This window comes from Myotis myotis, unplaced genomic scaffold (genome assembly GCF_014108235.1).
Source record: "Myotis myotis isolate mMyoMyo1 unplaced genomic scaffold, mMyoMyo1.p scaffold_m19_p_14, whole genome shotgun sequence".
Lineage (NCBI taxonomy): Eukaryota > Metazoa > Chordata > Mammalia > Chiroptera > Vespertilionidae > Myotis > Myotis myotis.
In genome coordinates, this window is record NW_023416318.1 from 53309716 (window position 1) to 53315715 (window position 6000).

Genomic DNA, 6000 nt, shown 5'->3' on the forward strand with positions numbered 1-6000 from the left:
AAAGGACACAGCAGTACGGCCTCGGAGAGGACTGACTGTGCCTTCGGGTGATTAAAACAGAATTCCTGAGACCTGCACCTTGCTCATCAGGGCCCAAGCAGCGTAGCGCCTGTCAAACGGTATTGATGGCTGGCGTGAGCCTCAAGCCTCATGCCACTAGGTTCCAACGTGGGGATTTGAGAGAAACCATCTCCCCGCGGGCCAGTGGCACCGAGACGGCGAAGCCCGCTCCGCGATCTCCGGATACAATTACCCTCTGTCATCCCCTAATTAGAAACCCAACCCAAAGGGCCACGTGAGATGCCAGCTGTGCAGCCTGCCGTGTGGGCATGAACACGCGAAGGAAACCCAACGAGAGGGTGGCAAATGGTGCATCCCCACACGGAGCACCAGGACAGCGCCCTCCTTCCCCTCGCACACGGCACCAGGTGCTACAAACCAGCAAAAGGCGCACAATCCCCCATCAAGTCTGGGCTGGCAGCTCAGAAAGCGGCGGCCTTACCCCACCGCCAACAAGCGTGATTTAGGGCCGTCTGGAATGCGAAGTCCTAATGCAGACCTGATCCCGGTGCAGATAACACTTCAGCGGCCAAGCAGCTGACTTCTGGTGCCAAGTGCGCTCTGGGAGTGAGCGTGAGTGCCCTGGATTGGCACGGGTTCATGAGTCGGTGCTGAGAACTCGGCACTTTACCACCAACGAGTGGCAGCACCAGGTCTTAGGCTAAGGGTGGGGGCAGGACCACAGGAGTAAGGAGGGCACGGACACTCCACACGGTCCTTTCTGTGAAGGGCAACCCTCGGAACGGTGCACGCGGGGCCGGAGGCAGTGGGTGCAGCCCCGGAGACAACGCTCCCGCGTCGCCAGGACGGAGCTCCATCCGCAGCAGCTCCAGGGAGAAGTGCGGCCGGGTGTGGGCAGCGGGGAGCCCACCCCTGGCCCCTCTTGGAGCTCTCATTCTGCACAGCCAGAAGGGGCATGCGGTAAATTCCGAAGGAATCTGCCCAGCTTCTGTTCCTCTCCGTCTCTCTCCAGGAGGGATTGTTGGGAATGAATGGATGGGTTGGCTAGAGTTTGGGCAAACCTCTGTTCTTCTGGGGTTTCGACTAATTCTTGTTTTCAGGTCAAAGGAGATTCCAGGCACCCGATTCCCAAAGCCAAGTCTCCCAAGTGATTAGGGCACACGGACGTCTATTTCCCGCCCCACAGAAAGCGTCGTGGGCCAGGCTGGCGCTCGGCTCCCAGCGAGCAGGAGGCAGAGCCCCCGGGCCTTCTCTCAGCACATTATTCAATGAAACCTCAAGAGCTCAGTAATTACAGGCACTTTCCAAAGCCAAGCAGAAACAGATCCAGAGCCAAAATACTGGTTTGCTTGAGACAAGGGGCTGGTTTTAACCAAGGGGGAAAAAAATAACCCAGCTTTTGGTCTGTCTTCTGAGAAAGCCACACAGATTTTTTAAAAATATTATTACTGAACCTGCTTATGGGGAAGAGAGTAGGATTCAGATCCAACGCCCCTTCTCTGCTAGGATATAAAACCCCTTTACCAAGCAGGTTGCAGCCTACGTGTGCCCCGGACCCCAAGCAGGAGGAGTTCGCATACTCTGTTCCCCCTACATGCCATCGCTCTGAGAGCTCAGAGCTTCTGTCCGGAGGAAGACAAACCAGAGGAACCAACCCAGAGTTTGCTGTGCTGGGTCCTGAAAGCCTGCAGAGGGCTCCAGCCCCCCCCCCCCCCCAACACACACACACACCAGGACACCTGCAGGAGGCCGTGGCCACCGTTCGACGCCCCTGCCCATGTCACGCCAGCTCCATTTTGCGAGTTCGTGCACCGTGAGGCTGGCTGCTCCCCTGGTGAGAGGTTATTTTGGTGTTCAGACTGGGCAGGGTCCTGAGAGGAAGGAACCACAGGACAGGGAGGGAAGGAATCGCTGGCCCTGGCAAAAGGCAGCTGCCAGATGGCCCTGCTGGGTCGGAGCAAGCGCTTCGGAGCTGTGGGCAGGGCTCTGAGGGTGCCTCGTGGGCAGCGCAGCGTGCACACTCCCTGCAGTTCAGTGGTGCAAGGAGCAGGTGGCAAAGCTACATATTTTTTAAATTAAGGTGTGGGACTAGGATGCAGGATCCCACAGGAACCCTCAGCCTCCTGCGCGAAGCTGATGGGAGGTGGGGGGTGGGGGGGCAGGAGGGTGTCCACCCCGGCAAACACCCTCCTCTAGGGGGAACAGGCCCAGCCAGATGCCCGGGGCACCATCGATCTGCACCTGCACCTGCACCTGCGGGGAGCGCCCCTCGCATCCATGGCTGTCAGATTCCAGAGCTGCACTCCCCGAGGACCAGCACTTGTTGAACAAAAGGGCTCCTCACAGCCGCTGCCTCCGCCTGGGAGAAGCGCCCCCGCTCGGCGGGCGCCGGGGCCTTCGTGGCTGGAACGGGGCCAGCGTCCACGCTCCTGCTCCTGCTCCTGCTGGCTGAGGCGGCCGGGAGGTGCGACGAGGAGGCGGTGGCGGCGGCGCCCCCAAACTTTCTCCAACCTCCGTGCTTTGCGGTTAAGTTAGGGCCGGGAGAGAGGCGCAAAACGCGCGCAGGGGGAATGTACGCGCCCCACCCATGATAAAGGGGGGAAAAAGGTTTAACAAAGAAACTCCGATCCCATGAACGTAGCACCTACTGGCGCCAGGCACGAGGCCAGGAGCTGCCTCCAGTGCGTTCTCCTGGACCTGTCACCGCAGACCCCGAGGGACCAGCTGCCCCAATTTGACAGAGAAGCGACTCACAGCCCAGGGAGGTGGCGTGTCCGCCGGGCGCGTGTGGGTCTGGCGATGCCAGGCTCCTGGCTCGGAAACAGCTCCCCCCCCCCGCCCCCCCACCCCGCCCGGCCGGGAAGGAGGAAGCAGACGGCCGCCGGGCCCCTCCCCCGGTCTGAACGCACAGGCGACCCACGTGGGCCGCGCGGACCTGCGGGGTTAGTGGGGCTGCCCCCCAGGCCCGTGCCCGCCCCCGGGACCCCAGCGGTCCCCCGGCGGCTCGGGGCTCCGCATTGCGCGGGGCAGGCGGGCACCGGGCTCGGAGCGCGGGGCTGGACCGCCCACGCCCACCCGCCACTCCAGCCCCACGCACAGCCGCTCCCACTTGACACCCGCCCCGCACCTGTCCCCACCGGCAACTGTCCCCGACACACAATCCACAAATGCCCCCCCCAAAATGTGCACACACGGATCCCCACGAGGAAACGCCACTCCAGGGCACACCACCGTTCCCGGTTCCCACGACTCCAGCGCACAGAGAAACGCAGGAACCCCCCAACACACACACACGCACGCACACGCTTACACGCTCACATGATTACACACTCACATGCTCATGCTTACACGCTCACATGCTTACACACTCTCATGCACATGCTTACACACTCACACGTAGCGAGCCAGTGTGTGTGAGCGTGCGACACGCGCGCACCCTCTGAGCCCGCACCCCCCGAGCCCCACAGCCCGCCGCTTGCCTACCTGCTCCAGGGCAGGACGCGTCCCCCGGCTTCCCGAACCCAAGTTGGGCGCCGCCGCGCGGGGGTAGGCGCCGGCCGCCGCCCGGGACTAGCGCGCTAAGGCCGGGAAGGGTGGCTAGGAGAGCGGGCCTCCTCGCGCCCGCAGCCGCCGCACCGGCCCGGAGCTCATCGCCGTCCAGAAAAACAAAAGGAAGCCGGCAGCAAGGGAGGGAGCGAGCCGGAGGCACCCGCCCGTCCGCCGCCCGCAGACGCCGCGGCCCGCCTGCCAGCCCCGGGAAGGAAGGGACGCGAGGCGGGGCCCGGAGGGGCGGCGAGGGGCGGGGCGCGGGGCCGGGGGCGGGGCGCGCGGTCGGGGGCGGGGCTCGTTGCCTAAGACTCGCCTCGGCCACGCCCCCAAATTAGCCCCGCCCGCCGACCGGCGCTCCGGCCACGCCCCCTCCATGGCCACGCCCCCCGCTGGCCGCTCGGCGCGGGACCCCTGCTCCGGTCCCCGCTGGCCCCCAGCTCCTCCAGCGCACTCTCAGCGGAGCGGCGCCCTGGCCCAGCCGCAGCCGCAGCCCCGCGTGGATTTCGGGGCGCGGGCGGGGGAGCGGGAGCCGAGCACTGGTCCCACCTCCGAACCCGTGGCCTCTGGCCTGCGGGTGTGGGAGAGGCCGGGAGGCGGTGCCCAGGAGGAGCCGGCCCCCGCCCGTTCCCCGCCTCCCGCCTCCCGCGGTCCCTGCAGGAAGTGCGGCCTGGGTGGCCCAGAGGGGAAGAGGCCGAGTCGTCCAGGGCGTCGCCTGGCACCTCTGACCCCGCCTGCCCCCTCCCGCCGCCGCCCGCCCGAGAGCAGACACCACCGACCTTCCGCGCCTCCTCGAGGGAGGGAACCCGCGTGCGGAGGAGGGGTCTGCACTGGGCTCCGGTGACTTCGATCACTCCGGGCCGTTTGCGCAGGCCCCTGAGGCTCCCTGGCCTCGGCTCCCTCCTACAACACGGGGAGGAAGAGGAGGAGGAGGAGGAGGAGAGGGAGGAGGAGGACCGGGGGGAGGAGGAGGAGGAGGAGGAGGAGGAGGAGGAGCGAGCTTCCTCGCCCTCCCCTCCCTGACGCCTGTGGGTCTCTAGAGGAAGGGGCTTGGCTGACAGCTCAGCCCCGGGCACAGGTGGCCTGGAGTCCCAGGGAGAGCAGACCGTGTTCCCCGGACCCCCTCCATCCCCTGCCCGTGGCACCTGCGTAGGAGGCAGTAACGGGGACTTCTCGCCCAGCAGCTCCGGAATCGAAAATCAGGGCCTTAGAAGAGCAAATATATCCACACTCCACCACTCCCACCACCACCCACCCAACCACCCCAAGCGAGGTAACCACAGAAACAGCCAGAAATGCGGAGCTGGGCCTTGGCGTTAGGCAGACAAACTGGCTTCCTGGCGTCTCCAGGGGAAAACTCAAATCCTCCTCCACCAAATCGGGGCGCGGGGCTCCCACTCCAGGAGGCTGCTCCCGAATCGGTGGACGGCGGCTCCCAGGGGGGTTGATGGGGCCTGGCAGGCACCCTGTCTCTTTGGGCAGAGAGCAAAGCCATGCCCACAGTGGTGATGCCATATGGAGCCAGCTCTGGCTCCGTTCTCCGCAGCCGGTGGCTAAAGTCATGGAGTGAGCTTCCTGTAGGTATCCAGGCAGAGGGTGGGGTTCCCGGTGAGGGGCCCTGGGTCAGATGCCCAGACCACGCCCAGCAGCCAGGCGGCAGCGGATCCTGGGTTAGCAGGAGTCGTTTAGGTTCTGCTGTGGTCACGCGTCTGACCCCACTGCGGTGCAGGTTGGCAGGTGTGGGGAAGACCACCCCCAGGTGCTCCGGAACTCCGCATCTTCCAGCTAGAGACCCACTACCCTCCTCCAGGGCCCCTGAACCTCCACTGGCCCTGGGAGCTCCAGCCAGCGGCCCAGGGCTCAGGGGTCAGTAGGAGCCAGGCCTGGAGGGGGCACACATCACTTCTGCCCACATCCACTGACCAGAGTTAGTCACAGGGCCCCCGGATGCGAGGGGTCTGGGAACTGCCAGGCGAAAGCAGCCGCTTTGGTGAGCTCATCACGGTGTCTCCCCCACAGAAACGGGGCCCCTTCTCCCACGCTCAGTCACAGGGCAACGCATGCCCCCACAAAGCTTGATGATGATGGTCACCTGCAAACCCTGACCACCTGCAAACGCAGCTCCTGGGAGAGGGTCAGGAAAGCCTCACAGAGCAGGTGGCCGTCTTGCTGGGCCTTAAAAGCAAGGAGGAGGGGAGGCATGGCAGATGCAGGCGAGAGGCAGGGCGGGCGGTGAGAAAGCTCAGGGGGAGAGCGCAGACGCAGACTGAGCCTGTTCCTGGACCCTGCGTCTCCCACTGACCGCCTCCGCACCTGGCCTGCGGGGCTGTTCTCTCCCCGGGCCTGGCTTCCCCTCTCTCCCAGCCGTCGGAGCCTACCTAGCCCTCGAGGCTCAGTTGAGCTCTCAACTAGCCCTCTGGCCTCCCAGCTCAC

The 6000-nt window shown here is 65.1% G+C and overlaps 1 protein-coding gene across 2 annotated transcripts in view; it reads right to left on the bottom strand.

Moving 5' to 3' along the window:
• The window catches only part of HPCAL1 (hippocalcin like 1), a 68654-nt gene extending 64854 nt beyond the window's left edge, over positions 1-3800 (bottom strand). For both annotated transcript variants that reach the window (XM_036335360.1, XM_036335359.1), the window contains exon 1: positions 3505-3800. The gene's annotated coding sequence lies outside the window, so the exon portion shown is untranslated. The remainder of the gene's footprint in view (positions 1-3504) is intronic.
• Positions 3801-6000: the final 2200 nt, after the last annotated feature.